Consider the following 20,000-nt stretch of genomic DNA (forward strand, 5'->3'; position numbering starts at 1 on the left):
TAGCTATCTAGCTAGCTATCTAGCGATCTATCAATCTAGCTATCTAGCTATTTATCTAGCTATCTATCTAGATATCTATCTAGCTATCTATCTAGCTATCTATCTAGCTTTCTATCTAGCTATCTAGCTATCTATCTAGCTATCTAGCTATCTAGCTATCTAGCTATCTAGCTATCTAGCTATCAATCTAGCTATCTAGCTATCTATCTAGCTATCTATCTAGCTATCTAGCTATCTAGCTATCTATCTAGCTATCTGTCTAGCTATCTAGCTATTTATCAATCTAGCTATCTATCAGCTAGATAGCTATATTATCTAGCTATCTAGCTATCTATCTAGATATCTATCTAGCTATCTATCTAGCTTTCTATCTAGCTATCTAGCTATCTATCTAGCTATCTAGCTATCTAGCTATCTATCTAGCTATCTAGCTTTCTATCTAGCTATCTATCTAGCTATCTAGCTATCTAGCTATCTATCTAGCTATCTGTCTAGCTATCTAGCTATTTATCAATCTAGCTACCTATCTAGCTATCTATCTAGCTATCTAGCTATCTATCTAGCTATCTAGCCATCTAGCTATCTATCTAGCCATCTAGCTATCTAACTATCTAGCTATCTATCTAGTTATCTATCTATCTATCTATCTATCCATATATCTATCTATCTATCTATCTATCTATCTATCTATCTATCAAGCTATCTAGCTATCTAGCTAGCTATCTAGCGATCTATCAATCTAGCTATCTAGCTATTTATCTAGCTATCTATCTAGATATCTATCTAGCTATCTATCTAGCTATCTATCTAGCTTTCTATCTAGCTATCTAGCTATCTATCTAGCTATCTAGCTATCTAGCTATCTAGCTATCTATCTAGCTATCTAGCTATCTATCTAGCTATCTATCTAGCTATCTAGCTATCTAGCTATCTATCTAGCTATCTGTCTAGCTATCTAGCTATTTATCAATCTAGCTATCTATCAGCTAGATAGCTATATTATCTAGCTATCTAGCTATCTATCAATCTATCTATCTATCTAGCTATCTAGCTATCAATCTAGATATCTAGCTATCTAGCTATCTATCTAGATATCTAGCTATCTAGCTATCTATCTAGCTATCTAGGTATCTATCAATCTATCTAGCTATCTAGCTATCTATCTAGCTATCTATCAATCTAGCTAGCTATCTAGCTAGCTATCTAGCTATCTATCTAGCTATCTAGCCATCTAGCTATCTATCTAGCTATCTAGCTATCTATTCAGCTATCTAGCTATCTATCAATCTAGCTATCTAGCTATCTAGCTATCTATCAATCTAGCTATCTATCAATCTAGCTAGCTATCTAGCTATCTATCAATCTAGCTATCTATCAATCTATCTATCTAGCTATCTATCAATCTAGCTAGCTATCTAGCTAGCTATCTATCTAGCTATCTAGCTATCTATCTAGGTATCTAGATATCTATCAATCTAGCTAACTATCAGGTAGATTATCTAACTACCTAGCTATCTATCAATCTAGCTATCTATCTAGCTATCAATCTAGCTAGCTATCTAGCTATCTAGTTAGCTATCTAGCTATCTATCAATCTAAATATCTAGCTATCTATCAATCTAGCTAGCTATCTAGCTATCTATCTAGCTATCTAGCGATCTATCAATCTAGCTATCTAGCTATTTATCTAGCTATCTATCACGCTATCTATCTAGCTAGCTAGCTATCTATCTAGCTATCTAGCTATTTATCTAGCTATCTATCAATCTAGCTATCTATCAGCTAGCTATCTAGCTATCTATCAATCTAGTTATCTATCTAGCTATCTATCAATCTAGCTATCTATCTAGCTATCTAGCTATCTATCAATCTAGCTATCTAGCTATCTATCAATCTAGCTAGCTATCTAGCTAGCTATCTAGCTATCTATCTAGCTATCTAGCTATCTATCTAGCTATCTAGCCATCTAGCTATCTATCTAACTATCTAGCTATCTATCTAGTTATCTATCTATCTAGTTATCTATCTATCTATCTATCTATCTATCTATCTATCTATCTATCTATCTATCTATCTATCTATCTATCTATCTATCTATCTATCTATCTATCTATCTATCTATCTATCTATCTATCTATCTATCTATCTATCTAGCTATCTATCTTTCTAGCTTTCTATCAATTTAGCTTTCTATCTAGCTATCTATCAATCTAGCTGTCTATCAATCTAGCTATCTAGCTCTCTATCAATCTAGCTATCTAGCTATATTTCAATCTAGCTATCTATCTATCTATCTATCTAGCTAGCCAGCTATCTATCTAGCTATCTAGCTACCTATCTATCTATCTATCAGCTAGCTATCTATCAATCTAGCTATCTATCTAGCTATCTACCAATCTAGCTGTCTATATAGCTATCTATCAATCTAGCTATCTAGCTATCTATCTATCTATCTATCTATCTATCTATCTATCTATCTATCTATCTATCTATCTATCTATCTATCTATCTATCTATCAATCTAGATATCTATCTAGCTATCTAGCTATTCATCTAGCTATCTATCAATCAAGCTATCTATCTAGCTATCAATCTAGCTAGCTATCTAGTTAGCTATCTAGCTATCTACCAATCTAAATATCTAGCTATCTATCAATCTAGCTAGCTATCTAGCTATCTAGCGATCTATCAATCTAGCTATCTAGCTATTTATCTAGCTATCTGTCAAGCTATCTATCTAGCTATCTAGCTATCTATCTAGCTATCTAGCTATCTATCTAGCTATCTATCAATCTAGCTATCTATCAGCTAGCTATCTAGCTATCTATCAATCTAGTTATCTATCTAGCTTTATATCAATCTATCTAGCTATCTAGCTATCTAGCTATCTATCAATCTAGCTATCTATCAATCTAGCTATCTATCTATCTATCTATCTATCTATCTATCTATCTATCTATCTATCTATCTATCTATCTATCTATCTATCTATCTATCTATCTATCTATCTATCTATCTATCTATCTATCTATCTATCTATCTATCTATCTATCTATCTATCTATCTATCTAGCTATCAATCTAGATATCTAGCTATCTATCTAGCTATCTAGGTATCTATCTATCTATCTAGCTATCTATCAATCTAGCTAGCTATCTAGCTAGCTATCTAGCTATCTATCTAGCTATCTAGCCATCTAGCTATCTATCTAGCTATCTAGCTATCTATTCAGCTATCTAGCTATCTATCAATCTAGCTATCTAGCTATCTATCAATCTAGCTATCTATCAATCTAGCTAGCTATCTAGCTATCTATCAATCTAGCTATCTATCAATCTATCTATCTAGCTATCTATCAATCTAGCTAGCTATCTAGCTATCTAGCGATCTATCAATCTAGCTATCTAGCTATTTATCTAGCTATCTGTCAAGCTATCTATCTAGCTATCTAGCTATCTATCTAGCTATCTAGCTAGCTATCTAGCTATCTATCAATCTAGTTATCTATCTAGCTTTATATCAATCTATCTAGCTATCTAGCTATCTAGCTATCTATCAATCTAGCTATCTAGCTATCTATCAATCTAGCTAGCTATCTAGCTACCTATCTAGCTATCTATCTAGCTATCTAGCTATCTATCTAGCTATCTAGCCATCTAGCTATCTATCTAGCTATCTAGCTATCTAACTATCTAGCTATCTATCTAGTTATCTATCTATCTATCTATCTATCTATCTATCTATCTATCTATCTATCTATCTATCTATCTATCTATCTATCTATCTATCTATCTATCTATCTATCTATCTATCTATCTATCTATCTATCTATCTATCTATCTATCTATCTATCTATCTATCTATCTATCAATCTAGATATCTAGCTATCTAGCTATCTATCTAGATATCTAGCTATCTAGCTATCTATCTAGCTATCTAGGTATCTATCAATCTAGCTAGCTATCTAGCTATCTATCAATCTAGCTAGCTATCTAGCTATCTATCAATCTAGCTATCTATCAATCTATCTATCTAGTTATCTATCAATCTAGCTAGCTATCTAGCTATCTAGCGATCTATCAATCTAGCTATCTAGCTATTTATCTAGCTATCTGTCAAGCTATCTATCTAGCTATCTAGCTATCTATCTAGCTATCTAGCTAGCTATCTAGCTATCTATCAATCTAGTTATCTATCTAGCTTTATATCAATCTATCTAGCTATCTAGCTATCTAGGTATCTATCAATCTAGCTATCTAGCTATCTATCAATCTAGCTAGCTATCTAGCTACCTATCTAGCTATCTATCTAGCTATCTAGCTATCTATCTAGCTATCTAGCCATCTAGCTATCTATCTAGCCATCTAGCTATCTAACTATCTAGCTATCTATCTAGTTATCTATCTATCTATCTATCCATATATCTATCTATCTATCTATCTATCTATCTATCTATCTATCTATCTATCTATCTATCTATCTATCTATCTATCTATCTATCTATCTATCTATCTATCTATCTATCTATCTATCTATCTATCTATCTATCTATCTATCTATCTATCTATCTATCTATCTAGCTATCAATCTAGATATCTAGCTATCTATCTAGCTATCTAGGTATCTATCTATCTATCTAGCTATCTATCAATCTAGCTAGCTATCTAGCTAGCTATCTAGCTATCTATCTAGCTATCTAGCCATCTAGCTATCTATCTAGCTATCTAGCTATCTATTCAGCTATCTAGCTATCTATCAATCTAGCTATCTAGCTATCTATCAATCTAGCTATCTATCAATCTAGCTAGCTATCTAGCTATCTATCAATCTAGCTATCTATCAATCTATCTATCTAGCTATCTATCAATCTAGCTAGCTATCTAGCTATCTAGCGATCTATCAATCTAGCTATCTAGCTATTTATCTAGCTATCTGTCAAGCTATCTATCTAGCTATCTAGCTATCTATCTAGCTATCTAGCTAGCTATCTAGCTATCTATCAATCTAGTTATCTATCTAGCTTTATATCAATCTATCTAGCTATCTAGCTATCTAGCTATCTATCAATCTAGCTATCTAGCTATCTATCAATCTAGCTAGCTATCTAGCTACCTATCTAGCTATCTATCTAGCTATCTAGCTATCTATCTAGCTATCTAGCCATCTAGCTATCTATCTAGCTATCTAGCTATCTAACTATCTAGCTATCTATCTAGTTATCTATCTATCTATCTATCTATCTATCTATCTATCTATCTATCTATCTATCTATCTATCTATCTATCTATCTATCTATCTATCTATCTATCTATCTATCTATCTATCTATCTATCTATCTATCTATCTATCTATCTATCTATCTATCTATCTATCTATCTATCTATCTATCTATCTATCAATCTAGATATCTAGCTATCTAGCTATCTATCTAGATATCTAGCTATCTAGCTATCTATCTAGCTATCTAGGTATCTATCAATCTAGCTAGCTATCTAGCTATCTATCAATCTAGCTAGCTATCTAGCTATCTATCAATCTAGCTATCTATCAATCTATCTATCTAGTTATCTATCAATCTAGCTAGCTATCTAGCTATCTAGCGATCTATCAATCTAGCTATCTAGCTATTTATCTAGCTATCTGTCAAGCTATCTATCTAGCTATCTAGCTATCTATCTAGCTATCTAGCTAGCTATCTAGCTATCTATCAATCTAGTTATCTATCTAGCTTTATATCAATCTATCTAGCTATCTAGCTATCTAGGTATCTATCAATCTAGCTATCTAGCTATCTATCAATCTAGCTAGCTATCTAGCTACCTATCTAGCTATCTATCTAGCTATCTAGCTATCTATCTAGCTATCTAGCCATCTAGCTATCTATCTAGCCATCTAGCTATCTAACTATCTAGCTATCTATCTAGTTATCTATCTATCTATCTATCCATATATCTATCTATCTATCTATCTATCTATCTATCTATCTATCTATCTATCTATCTATCTATCTATCTATCTATCTATCTATCTATCTATCTATCTATCTATCTATCTATCTATCTATCTATCAAGCTATCTAGCTATCTAGCTAGCTATCTAGCGATCTATCAATCTAGCTATTTAGCTATTTATCTAGCTATCTATCTAGATATCTATCTAGCTATCTATCTAGCTATCTATCTAGCTTTCTATCGAGCTATCTAGCTATCTATCTAGCTATCTAGCTATCTAGCTATCTAGCTATCTAGCTATCTATCTAGCTATCTAGCTATCTATCTAGCTATCTATCTAGCTATCTAGCTATCTAGCTATCTATCTAGCTATCTGTCTAGCTATCTAGCTATTTATCAATCTAGCTATCTATCAGCTAGATAGCTATATTATCTAGCTATCTAGCTATCTATCAATCTATCTATCTATCTAGCTATCTAGCTATCAATCTAGATATCTAGCTATCTAGCTATCTATCTAGATATCTAGCTATCTAGCTATCTATCTAGCTATCTAGGTATCTATCAATCTATCTAGCTATCTATCTAGCTATCTATCAATCTAGCTAGCTATCTAGCTAGCTATCTAGCTATCTATCTAGCTATCTAGCCATCTAGCTATCTATCTAGCTATCTAGCTATCTATTCAGCTATCTAGCTATCTATCAATCTAGCTATCTAGCTATCTATCAATCTAGCTATCTATCAATCTAGCTAGCTATCTAGCTATCTATCAATCTAGCTATCTATCAATCTATCTATCTAGCTATCTATCAATCTAGCTAGCTATCTAGCTAGCTATCTATCTAGCTATCTAGCTATCTATCTAGCTATCTAGATATCTATCAATCTAGCTAACTATCAGGTAGATTATCTAACTACCTAGCTATCTATCAATCTAGCTATCTATCTAGCTATCAATCTAGCTAGCTATCTAGCTATCTAGTTAGCTATCTAGCTATCTATCAATCTAAATATCTAGCTATCTATCAATCTAGCTAGCTATCTAGCTATCTATCTAGCTATCTAGCGATCTATCAATCTAGCTATCTAGCTATTTATCTAGCTATCTATCACGCTATCTATCTAGCTAGCTAGCTATCTATCTAGCTATCTAGCTATTTATCTAGCTATCTATCAATCTAGCTATCTATCAGCTAGCTATCTAGCTATCTATCAATCTAGTTATCTATCTAGCTATCTATCAATCTAGCTATCTATCTAGCTATCTAGCTATCTATCAATCTAGCTATCTAGCTATCTATCAATCTAGCTAGCTATCTAGCTAGCTATCTAGCTATCTATCTAGCTATCTAGCTATCTATCTAGCTATCTAGCCATCTAGCTATCTATCTAACTATCTAGCTATCTATCTAGTTATCTATCTATCTAGTTATCTATCTATCTATCTATCTATCTATCTATCTATCTATCTATCTATCTATCTATCTATCTATCTATCTATCTATCTATCTATCTATCTATCTATCTATCTATCTATCTATCTATCTATCTATCTATCTATCTATCTATCTATCTATCTATCTAGCTATCTATCTTTCTAGCTTTCTATCAATTTCGCTTTCTATCTAGCTATCTATCAATCTAGCTGTCTATCAATCTAGCTATCTAGCTCTCTATCAATCTAGCTATCTAGCTATATTTCAATCTAGCTATCTATCTATCTATCTAGCTAGCTAGCTAGCTATCTATCTAGCTATCTAGCTACCTATCTATCTATCTATCTATCAGCTAGCTATCTATCAATCTAGCTATCTATCTAGCTATCTACCAATCTAGCTGTCTATATAGCTATCTATCAATCTAGCTATCTAGCTATCTATCTATCTATCTGTCTATCTGTCTATCTATCTATCTATCTATCTATCTATCTATCTATCTATCTATCTATCTATCTATCTATCTATCTATCTATCTATCTATCTATCTATCTATCTATCTATCTATCTATCTATCTATCTATCTGTCTATCTGTCTATCTATCTATCTATCTATCTATCTATCTATCTGTCTATCTGTCTATCTGTCTATCTGTCTATCTGTCTATCTGTCTATCTGTCTATCTAGTTATCTAGCTATCAAGCTATCTAGCTATCTAGCTAGCTATCTAGCGATCTATCAATCTAGCTATTTATCTAGCTATCTATCTAGCTTTGTATCTAGCTATCTAGCTATCTGTCTAGCTATCTAGCTATCTATCTAGCTATCTAGCTATCTATCTAGCTATTTATCAATCTAGCTATCTATCAGCTAGATAGCTAGATTATCTATCTATCTATCTATCTATCTATCTATCTATCTATCTATCTATCTATCTATCTATCTATCTATCTATCTATCTATCTATCTATCTATCTATCTATCTATCTATCTATCTATCTATCTATCTATCTATCTATCTATCTATCTATCTATCTATCTATCTATCTATCTATATATCTATCTAGCTATCTAGCTATTCATCTAGCTATCTATCAATCAAGCTATCTATCTAGCTATCAATCTAGCTAGCTATCTAGTTAGCTATCTAGCTATCTACCAATCTAAATATCTAGCTATCTATCAATCTAGCTAGCTATCTAGCTATCTAGCGATCTATCAATCTAGCTATCTAGCTATTTATCTAGCTATCTGTCAAGCTATCTATCTAGCTATCTAGCTATCTATCTAGCTATCTAGCTATCTATCTAGCTATCTATCAATCTAGCTATCTATCAGCTAGCTATCTAGCTATCTATCAATCTAGTTATCTATCTAGCTTTATATCAATCTATCTAGCTATCTAGCTATCTAGCTATCTATCAATCTAGCTATCTAGCTATCTATCAATCTAGCTATCTATCTATCTATCTATCTATCTATCTATCTATCTATCTATCTATCTATCTATCTATCTATCTATCTATCTATCTATCTATCTATCTATCTATCTATCTATCTATCTATCTATCTATCTATCAATCTAGATATCTAGCTATCTAGCTATCTATCTAGATATCTAGCTATCTAGCTATCTATCTAGCTATCTAGGTATCTATCAATCTATCTAGCTATCTAGCTATCTATCTAGCTATCTATCAATCTAGCTAGCTATCTAGCTAGCTATCTAGCTATCTATCTAGCTATCTAGCCATCTAGCTATCTATCTAGCTATCTAGCTATCTATTCAGCTATCTAGCTATCTATCAATCTAGCTATCTAGCTATCTATCAATCTAGCTATCTATCAATCTAGCTAGCTATCTAGCTATCTATCAATCTAGCTATCTATCAATCTATCTATCTAGCTATCTATCAATCTAGCTAGCTATCTAGCTATCTAGCGATCTATCAATCTAGCTATCTAGCTATTTATCTAGCTATCTGTCAAGCTATCTATCTAGCTATCTAGCTATCTATCTAGCTATCTAGCTAGCTATCTAGCTATCTATCAATCTAGTTATCTATCTAGCTTTATATCAATCTATCTAGCTATCTAGCTATCTATCAATCTAGCTATCTAGCTATCTATCAATCTAGCTAGCTATCTAGCTACCTATCTAGCTATCTATCTAGCTATCTATCTAGCTATCTAGCCATCTAGCTATCTATCTAGCTATCTAGCTATCTAACTATCTAGCTATCTATCTAGTTATCTATCTATCTATCTATCTATCTATCTATCTATCTATCTATCTATCTATCTATCTATCTATCTATCTATCTATCTATCTATCTATCTATCTATCTATCTATCTATCTATCTATCAAGCTATCTAGCTATCTAGCTAGCTATCTAGCGATCTATCAATCTAGCTATCTAGCTATTTATCTAGCTATCTATCTAGATATCTATCTAGCTATCTATCTAGCTATCTATCTAGCTTTCTATCTAGCTATCTAGCTATCTATCTAGCTATCTAGCTATCTAGCTATCTAGCTATCTAGCTATCTATCTAGCTATCTAGCTATCTATCTAGCTATCTATCTATCTATCTAGCTATCTAGCTATCTAGCTATCTATCTAGCTATCTGTCTAGCTATCTAGCTATTTATCAATCTAGCTATCTATCAGCTAGATAGCTATATTATCTAGCTATCTAGCTATCTATCTAGATATCTATCTAGCTATCTATCTAGCTTTCTATCTAGCTATCTAGCTATCTATCTAGCTATCTAGCTATCTAGCTATCTAGCTATCTATCTAGCTATCTAGCTTTCTATCTAGCTATCTATCTAGCTATCTAGCTATCTAGCTATCTATCTAGCTATCTGTCTAGCTATCTAGCTATTTATCAATCTAGCTATCTATCAGCTAGATAGCTAGATTATCTAGCTATCTATCAATCTATCTATCTATCTAGCTATCTAGCTATCAATCTAGATATCTAGCTATCTAGCTATCAATCTAGATATCTAGCTATCTAGCTATCTATCTAGATATCTAGCTATCTAGCTATCTATCTAGCTATCTAGGTATCTATCAATCTATCTAGCTATCTAGCTATCTATCTAGCTATCTATCAATCAAGCTAGCTATCTAGCTAGCTATCTAGCTATCTATCTAGCTATCTAGCCATCTAGCTATCTATCTAGCTATCTAGCTATCTATTCAGCTATCTAGCTATCTATCAATCTAGCTATCTAGCTATCTATCAATCTAGCTATCTATCAATCTAGCTAGCTATCTAGCTATCTATCAATCTAGCTAGCTATCTAGCTATCTATCAATCTAGCTATCTATCAATCTATCTATCTAGTTATCTATCAATCTAGCTAGCTATCTAGCTATCTAGCGATCTATCAATCTAGCTATCTAGCTATTTATCTAGCTATCTGTCAAGCTATCTATCTAGCTATCTATCTAGCTATCTAGCTAGCTATCTAGCTATCTATCAATCTAGTTATCTCTCTAGCTTTATATCAATCTATCTAGCTATCTAGCTATCTAGGTATCTATCAATCTAGCTATCTAGCTATCTATCAATCTAGCTAGCTAGCTATCTAGCTACCTATCTAGCTATCTATCTAGCTATCTAGCTATCTATCTAGCTATCTAGCCATCTAGCTATCTATCTAGCTATCTAGCTATCTAACTATCTAGCTATCTATCTAGTTATCTATCTATCTATCTATCTATCTATCTATCTATCTATCTATCTATCTATCTATCTATCTATCTATCTATCTATCTATCTATCTATCTATCTATCTATCTATCTATCTATCTATCTATCTATCTATCTATCTATCTATCTATCTAGCTAGCTATCTAGCGATCTATCAATCTAGCTATCTAGCTATTTATCTAGCTATCTATCTAGATATCTATCTAGCTATCTATCTAGCTATCTATCTAGCTTTCTATCTAGCTATCTAGCTATCTATCTAGCTATCTAGCTATCTAGCTATCTAGCTATCTATCTAGCTATCTAGCTATCTATCTAGCTATCTATCTAGCTATCTAGCTATCTAGCTATCTATCTAGCTATCTGTCTAGCTATCTAGCTATTTATCAATCTAGCTATCTATCTGCTAGATAGCTATATTATCTAGCTATCTAGCTATCTATCAATCTATCTATCTATCTAGCTATCTAGCTATCAATCTAGATATCTAGCTATCTAGCTATCTATCTAGATATCTAGCTATCTAGCTATCTATCTAGCTATCTAGGTATCTATCAATCTATCTAGCTATCTATCTAGCTATCTATCAATCTAGCTAGCTATCTAGCTAGCTATCTAGCTATCTATCTAGCTATCTAGCCATCTAGCTATCTATCTAGCTATCTAGCTATCTATTCAGCTATCTAGCTATCTATCAATCTAGCTATCTAGCTATCTATCAATCTAGCTATCTATCAATCTAGCTAGCTATCTAGCTATCTATCAATCTAGCTATCTATCAATCTATCTATCTAGCTATCTATCAATCTAGCTAGCTATCTAGCTAGCTATCTATCTAGCTATCTAGCTATCTATCTAGCTATCTAGCTATCTATCAATCTAGCTAACTATCAGGTAGATTATCTAACTACCTAGCTATCTATCAATCTAGCTATATATCTAGCTATCAATCTAGCTAGCTATCTAGCTATCTAGTTAGCTATCTAGCTATCTATCAATCTAAATATCTATCTATCTATCAATCTAGCTAGCTATCTAGCTATCTATCTAGCTATCTAGCGATCTATCAATCTAGCTATCTAGCTATTTATCTAGCTATCTATCACGCTATCTATCTAGCTAGCTAGCTATCTATCTAGCTATCTAGCTATTTATCTAGCTATCTATCAATCTAGCTATCTATCAGCTAGCTATCTAGCTATCTATCAATCGAGCTATCTATCTAGCTATCTAGCTATCTATCAATCTAGCTATCTAGCTATCTATCAATCTAGCTAGCTATCTAGCTAGCTATCTAGCTATCTATCTAGCTATCTATCTATCTATCTAGCTATCTAGCCATCTAGCTCTATCTAGCTATCTAACTATCTATCTATCTATCTATCTATCTATCTATCTATCTATCTATCTATCTATCTATCTATCTATCTATCTAATCTATCTATCTGTATCTATCTATCTATCTATCTATCTATCTATCTATCTATCTAGCTATCTAGCTATCAATCTAGATATCTATCTAGCTATCTAGCTATTTATCTAGCTATCTATCAATCAAGCTATCCATCTAGCTATCAATCTAGCTAGCTATCTAGTTAGCTATCTAGCTATCTACCAATCTAAATATCTAGCTATCTATCAATCTAGCTAGCTATCTAGCTATCTAGCGATCTATCAATCTAGCTATCTAGCTATTTATCTAGCTATCTGTCAAGCTATCTATCTAGCTATCTATCTAGCTATCTAGCTATCTATCTAGCTATCTATCAATCTAGCTATCTATCAGCTAGCTATCTAGCTATCTATCAATCTAGTTATCTATCTAGCTTTATATCAATCTATCTAGCTATCTAGCTGTCTATCAATCTAGCTATCTAGCTATCTATCAATCTAGCTAGCTATCTATCTATCTATCTATCTATCTATCTATCTATCTATCTATCTATCTATCTATCTATCTATCTATCTATCTATCTATCTATCTATCTATCTATCTATCTATCTATCTATCTATCTATCTATCTATCTATCTATCTATCTATCTATCTATCTATCTAGATATCTAGCTATCTAGCTATCTATCTAGATATCTAGCTATCTAGCTATCTATCTAGCTATCTAGGTATCTATCAATCTATCTAGCTATCTAGCTATCTATCTAGCTATCTATCAATCTAGCTACCTATCTAGCTAGCTATCTAGCTATCTATCTAGCTATCTAGCCATCTAGCTATCTATCTAGCTATCTAGCTATCTATTCAGCTATCTAGCTATCTATCAATCTAGCTATCTAGCTATCTATCAATCTAGCTATCTATCAATCTAGCTAGCTATCTAGCTATCTATCAATCTAGCTATCTATCAATCTATCTATCTAGCTATCTATCAATCTAGCTAGCTATCTAGCTATCTAGCGATCTATCAATCTAGCTATCTAGCTATTTATCTAGCTATCTGTCAAGCTATCTATCTAGCTATCTAGCTATCTATCTAGCTATCTAGCTAGCTATCTAGCTATCTATCAATCTAGTTATCTATCTAGCTTTATATCAATCTATCTAGCTATCTAGCTATCTAGCTATCTATCAATCTAGCTATCTAGCTATCTATCAATCTAGCTAGCTATCTAGCTACCTATCTAGCTATCTATCTAGCTATCTAGCTATCTATCTAGCTATCTAGCCATCTAGCTATCTATCTAGCTATCTAACTATCTAGCTATCTATCTAGTTATCTATCTATCTATCCATCTATCTATCCATCTATCTATCTATCTATCTATCTATCTATCTATCTATCTATCTATCTATCTATCTATCTATCTATCTATCTATCTATCTATCTATCTATCTATCTATCTATCTATCTATCTATCTATCTATCTATCTATCTATCTATCTATCTATCTATCTATCTATCTATCTATCTATCTATCTATCTATCTATCTATCAAGCTATCTAGCTATCTAGCTAGCTATCTAGCGATCTATCAATCTAGCTATCTAGCTATTTATCTAGCTATCTATCTAGATATCTATCTAGCTATCTATCTAGCTATCTATCTAGCTTTCTATCTAGCTATCTAGCTATCTATCTAGCTATCTAGCTATCTAGCTATCTAGCTATCTATCTAGCTATCTAGCTATCTATCTAGCTATCTATCTAGCTATCTAGCTATCTAGCTATCTATCTAGCTATCTGTCTAGCTATCTAGCTATTTATCAATCTAGCTATCTATCAGCTAGATAGCTATATTATCTAGCTATCTAGCTATCTATCTAGATATCTATCTAGCTATCTATCTAGCTTTCTATCTAGCTATCTAGCTATCTATCTAGCTATCTAGCTATCTAGCTATCTAGCTATCTATCTAGCTATCTAGCTTTCTATCTAGCTATCTATCTAGCTATCTAGCTATCTATCTAGCTATCTGTCTAGCTATCTAGCTATTTATCAATCTAGCTATCTATCAGCTAGATAGCTAGATTATCTAGCTATCTATCAATCTATCTATCTATCTAGCTATCAATCTAGATATCTAGCTATCTAGCTATCAATCTAGATATCTAGCTATCTAGCTATCTATCTAAATATCTAGCTATCTAGCTATCTATCTAGCTATCTAGGTATCTATCAATCTATCTAGCTATCTAGCTATCTATCTAGCTATCTATCAATCTAGCTAGCTATCTAGCTAGCTATCTAGCTATCTATCTAGCTATCTAGCCATCTAGCTATCTATCTAGCTATCTAGCTATCTATTCAGCTATCTAGCTATCTATCAATCTAGCTATCTAGCTATCTATCAATCTAGCTATCTATCAATCTAGCTAGCTATCTAGCTATCTATCAATCTAGCTAGCTATCTAGCTATCTATCAATCTAGCTATCTATCAATCTATCTATCTAGTTATCTATCAATCTAGCTAGCTATCTAGCTATCTAGCGATCTATCAATCTAGCTATCTAGCTATTTATCTAGCTATCTGTCAAGCTATCTATCTAGCTATCTAGCTATCTATCTAGCTATCTAGCTAGCTATCTAGCTATCTATCAATCTAGTTATCTATCTAGCTTTATATCAATCTATCTAGCTATCTAGCTATCTAGGTATCTATCAATCTAGCTATCTAGCTATCTATCAATCTAGCTAGCTATCTAGCTACCTATCTAGCTATCTATCTAGCTATCTAGCTATCTATCTAGCTATCTAGCCATCTAGCTATCTATCTAGCTATCTAGCTATCTAACTATCTAGCTATCTATCTAGTTATCTATCTATCTATCTATCTATCTATCTATCTATCTATCTATCTATCTATCTATCTATCTATCTATCTATCTATCTATCCATATATCTATCTATCTATCTATCTATCTATCTATCTATCTATCTATCTATCTATCTATCTATCTATCTATCTATCTATCTATCTATCTATCTATCTATCTATCTATCTATCTATCTATCTATCTATCTATCTATCTATCTATCTATCTATCTATCAAGCTATCTAGCTATCTAGCTAGCGATCTATCAATCTAGCTATCTAGCTATTTATCTAGCTATCTATCTAGATATCTATCTAGCTATCTATCTAGCTATCTATCTAGCTTTCTATCTAGCTATCTAGCTATCTATCTAGCTATCTAGCTATCTAGCTATCTAGCTATCTATCTAGCTATCTAGCTGTCTATCTAGCTATCTATCTAGCTATCTAGCTATCTAGCTATCTATCTAGCTATCTGTCTAGCTATCTAGCTATTTATCAATCTAGCTATCTATCAGCTAGATAGCTATATTATCTAGCTATCTAGCTATCTATCAATCTATCCATCTATCTAGCTATCTAGCTATCAATCTAGATATCTAGCTATCTAGCTATCTATCTAGATATCTAGCTATCTAGCTATCTATCTAGCTATCTAGGTATCTATCAATCTATCTAGCTATCTAGCTATCTATCTAGCTATCTATCAATCTAGCTAGCTATCTAGCTAGCTATCTAGCTATCTATCTAGCTATCTAGCCATCTAGCTATCTATCTAGCTATCTAGCTATCTATTCAGCTATCTAGCTATCTATCAATCTAGCTATCTAGCTATCTATCAATCTAGCTATCTATCAATCTAGCTAGCTATCTAGCTATCTATCAATCTAGCTATCTATCAATCTATCTATCTAGCTATCTATCAATCTAGCTAGCTATCTAGCTATCTAGCTAGCTATCTATCTAGCTATCTAGCTATCTATCTAGCTATCTAGCTATCTATCAATCTAGCTAACTATCAGGTAGATTATCTAACTACCTAGCTATCTATCAATCTAGCTATCTATCTAGCTATCAATCTAGCTAGCTATCTAGCTATCTAGTTAGCTATCTAGCTATCTATCAATCTAAATATCTATCTATCTATCAATCTAGCTAGCTATCTAGCTATCTATCTAGCTATCTAGCGATCTATCAATCTAGCTATCTAGCTATTTATCTAGCTATCTATCACGCTATCTATCTAGCTAGCTAGCTATCTATCTAGCTATCTAGCTATTTATCTAGCTATCTATCAATCTAGCTATCTATCAGCTAGCTATCTAGCTATCTATCAATCGAGCTATCTATCTAGCTATCTAGCTATCTATCAATCTAGCTATCTAGCTATCTATCAATCTAGCTAGCTATCTAGCTAGCTATCTAGCTATCTATCTAGCTATCTATCTATCTATCTAGCTATCTAGCCATCTAGCTCTATCTAGCTATCTATCTATCTATCTATCTATCTATCTATCTATCTATCTATCTATCTATCTATCTATCTATCTATCTATCTATCTATCTATCTATCTATCTATCTATCTAATCTATCTATCTGTATCTATCTATCTAGTTATCTAGCTATCTAGCAAGCTATCTAGCTATCTAGCTAGCTATCTAGCGATCTATCAATCTAGCTATCTAGCTATCTATCTAGCTATCTATCTAGCTATCTAGCTATCTAGCTATCTATCTAGCTATCTAGCTATCTATCAGCTAGCTATCTAGCTATCTTTCAATCTAGTTATCTATCTAGCTATCTATCAATCTAGCTATCTATCTAGCTATCTAGCTATCTATCAACCCAGCTATCTAGCTATCTATCGATCTAGCTAGCTATCTAGCTAGCTATCTAGCTATCTATCTAGCTATCTATCTAGCTATCTAGCCATCTAGCTATCTATCTAGCTATCTAGCTATCTAACTATCTAGCTATCTATCTAGTTATCTAGCTCTCTATCTATCTATCTATCTATCTATCTATCTATCTATCTATCTATCTATCTATCTATCTATCTATCTATCTATCTATCTATCTATCTATCTATCTATCTATCTATCTATCTATCTATCTATCTATCTATCTATCTATCTAGTTATCTAGCTATCTAGCTAGCTATCTAGCGATCTATCAATCTAGCTATCTAGCTATTTATCTAGCTATCTATCTAGCTATCTATCTAGCTTTCTATCTAGCTACCTAGCTATCTAGCTATCTATCTGGCTATCTAGCTATCTATCTAGCTATCTAGCTATCTATCTAGCTATCTATCTAGCTATCTAGCTATCTATCTAGCTATCTATCTAGCTATCTAGCTATTTATCAATCTAGCTATCTATCAGCTAGATAGCTAGATTATCTAACTACCTAGCTATCTATCAATCTAGCTATCTATCTAGCTATCAATCTAGCTAGCTATCTAGCTATCTAGTTAGCTATCTATCAATCTAGCTATCTAGCTATCTATCTAGCTATCTAGCCATCTAGCTATCTATCTAGCTATCTAGCTCGCTAACTATCTAGCTATCTATCTAGTTATCTATCTATCTATCTATCTATCTATCTATCTATCTATCTATCTATCTATCTATCTATCTATCTATCTATCTATCTATCTATCTATCTATCTATCTATCTATCTATCTATCTATCTATCTATCTATCTATCTATCTATCTATCTATCTATCTATCTATCTATCTATCTATCTATCAATCTAGTTATCTAGCTATCTAGCAAGCTATCTAGCTATCTAGCTAGCTATCTAGCGATCTATCAATCTAGCTATCTAGCTATTTATCTAGCTATCTATCTAGCTATCTATCTAGCTATCTATCTAGCTTTCTATCTAGCTATCTAGCTATCTAGCTATCTATCTAGCTATCTAGCTATCTATCTAGCTATCTAGCTATCTATCTAGCTATCTATCTAGCTATCTAGCTATCTAGCTATCTATCTAGCTATCTATCTAGCTAGCTATCTAGCTATTTATCAATCTAGCTATCTATCAGCTAGATAGCTAGATTATCTAGCTATCTAGCTATCTATCAATCTATCTAGCTAGCTAGCTATCTAGCTATCAATCTAGATATCTAGCTATCTAGCTATCTATCTAGATATCTAGCTATCTATCTAGCTATCTAGGTATCTATCAATCTAGCTAGCTATCTAGCTATCAAGCTATCTATCTAGCTATCTAGCTATCTATCAATCTAGCTATCTAGCTATTTATCTAGCTATCTATCTAGCTATCGATCTAGCTATCTATCTAGCTTTCTATCTAGCTATCTAGCTATCTATCTAGCTATCTAGCTATCTATCTAGCTATCTATCTAGCTATCTATCTAGCTATCTAGCTATCTAGCTATCTATCTAGCTATCTAGCTATTTATCAATCTAGCTATCTATCAGCTAGATAGCTAGATCATCTAGCTATCTAGCTATCTATCAATCTATCTATCTAGCTAGCTATCTAGCTATCAATCTAGATATCTAGCTATCTAGCTATCTATCTAGATATCTAGCTATCTAGCTATCTAGCTATCTATCTAGATATCTAGCTATCTAGCTATCTATCTAGCTATCTAGGTATCTATCAATCTAGCTAGCTATCTAGCTATCTAGCTATCTATCTACCTACCTATCTAGCTATCTATCAATCTAGCTATCTATCTAGCTATCTAGCTATCTAGTTAGCTATCTATCAATCTAGCTATCTAGCTATCTATCTAGCTATCTAGCCATCTAGCTATCTATCTAGCTATCTAGCTATCTAACTATCTAGCTATCTATCTAGTTATCTATCTATCTATCTATCTATCTATCTATCTATCTATCTATCTATCTATCTATCTATCTATCTATCTATCTATCTATCTATCTATCTATCTATCTATCTATCTATCTATCTATCTATCTATCAATCTAGTTATCTAGCTATCTAGCAAGCTATCTAGCTATGTAGCTATCTATCTAGCTATCTAGCCATCTAGCTATCTATCTAGCTATCTAGCTATCTATTCAGCTATCTATCAATATAGCTATCTAGCTATCTATCAATCTAGCTATCTAGCTATATATCAATCTAGCTATCTATCAATCTAGCTAGCTATCTAGCTATCTATCAATCTAGCTATCTATCAATCTAGCTATCTAGCTATCTATCAATCTAGCTAGCTATCTAGCTAGCTATCTATCTAGCTATCTAGCTATCTATCTAGCTATCTAGATATCTATCAATCTAGCTAACTATCAGGTAGATTATCTAACTACCTAGCTATCTATCAATCTAGCTATCTATCTAGCTATCAATCTAGCTAGCTATCTAGCTATCTAGTTAGCTATCTAGCTATCTATCAATCTAAATATCTAGCTATCTATCAATCTAGCTAGCTATCTAGCTATCTATCTAGCTATCTAGCGATCTATCAATCTAGCTATCTAGCTATTTATCTAGCTATCTATCACGCTATCTATCTAGCTAGCTAGCTATCTATCTAGCTATCTAGCTATTTATCTAGCTATCTATCAATCTAGCTATCTATCAGCTAGCTATCTAGCTATCTATCA

Source organism: Lissotriton vulgaris, chromosome 4_1 (assembly GCF_964263255.1).
Source record: "Lissotriton vulgaris chromosome 4_1, aLisVul1.2, whole genome shotgun sequence".
Lineage (NCBI taxonomy): Eukaryota > Metazoa > Chordata > Amphibia > Caudata > Salamandridae > Lissotriton > Lissotriton vulgaris.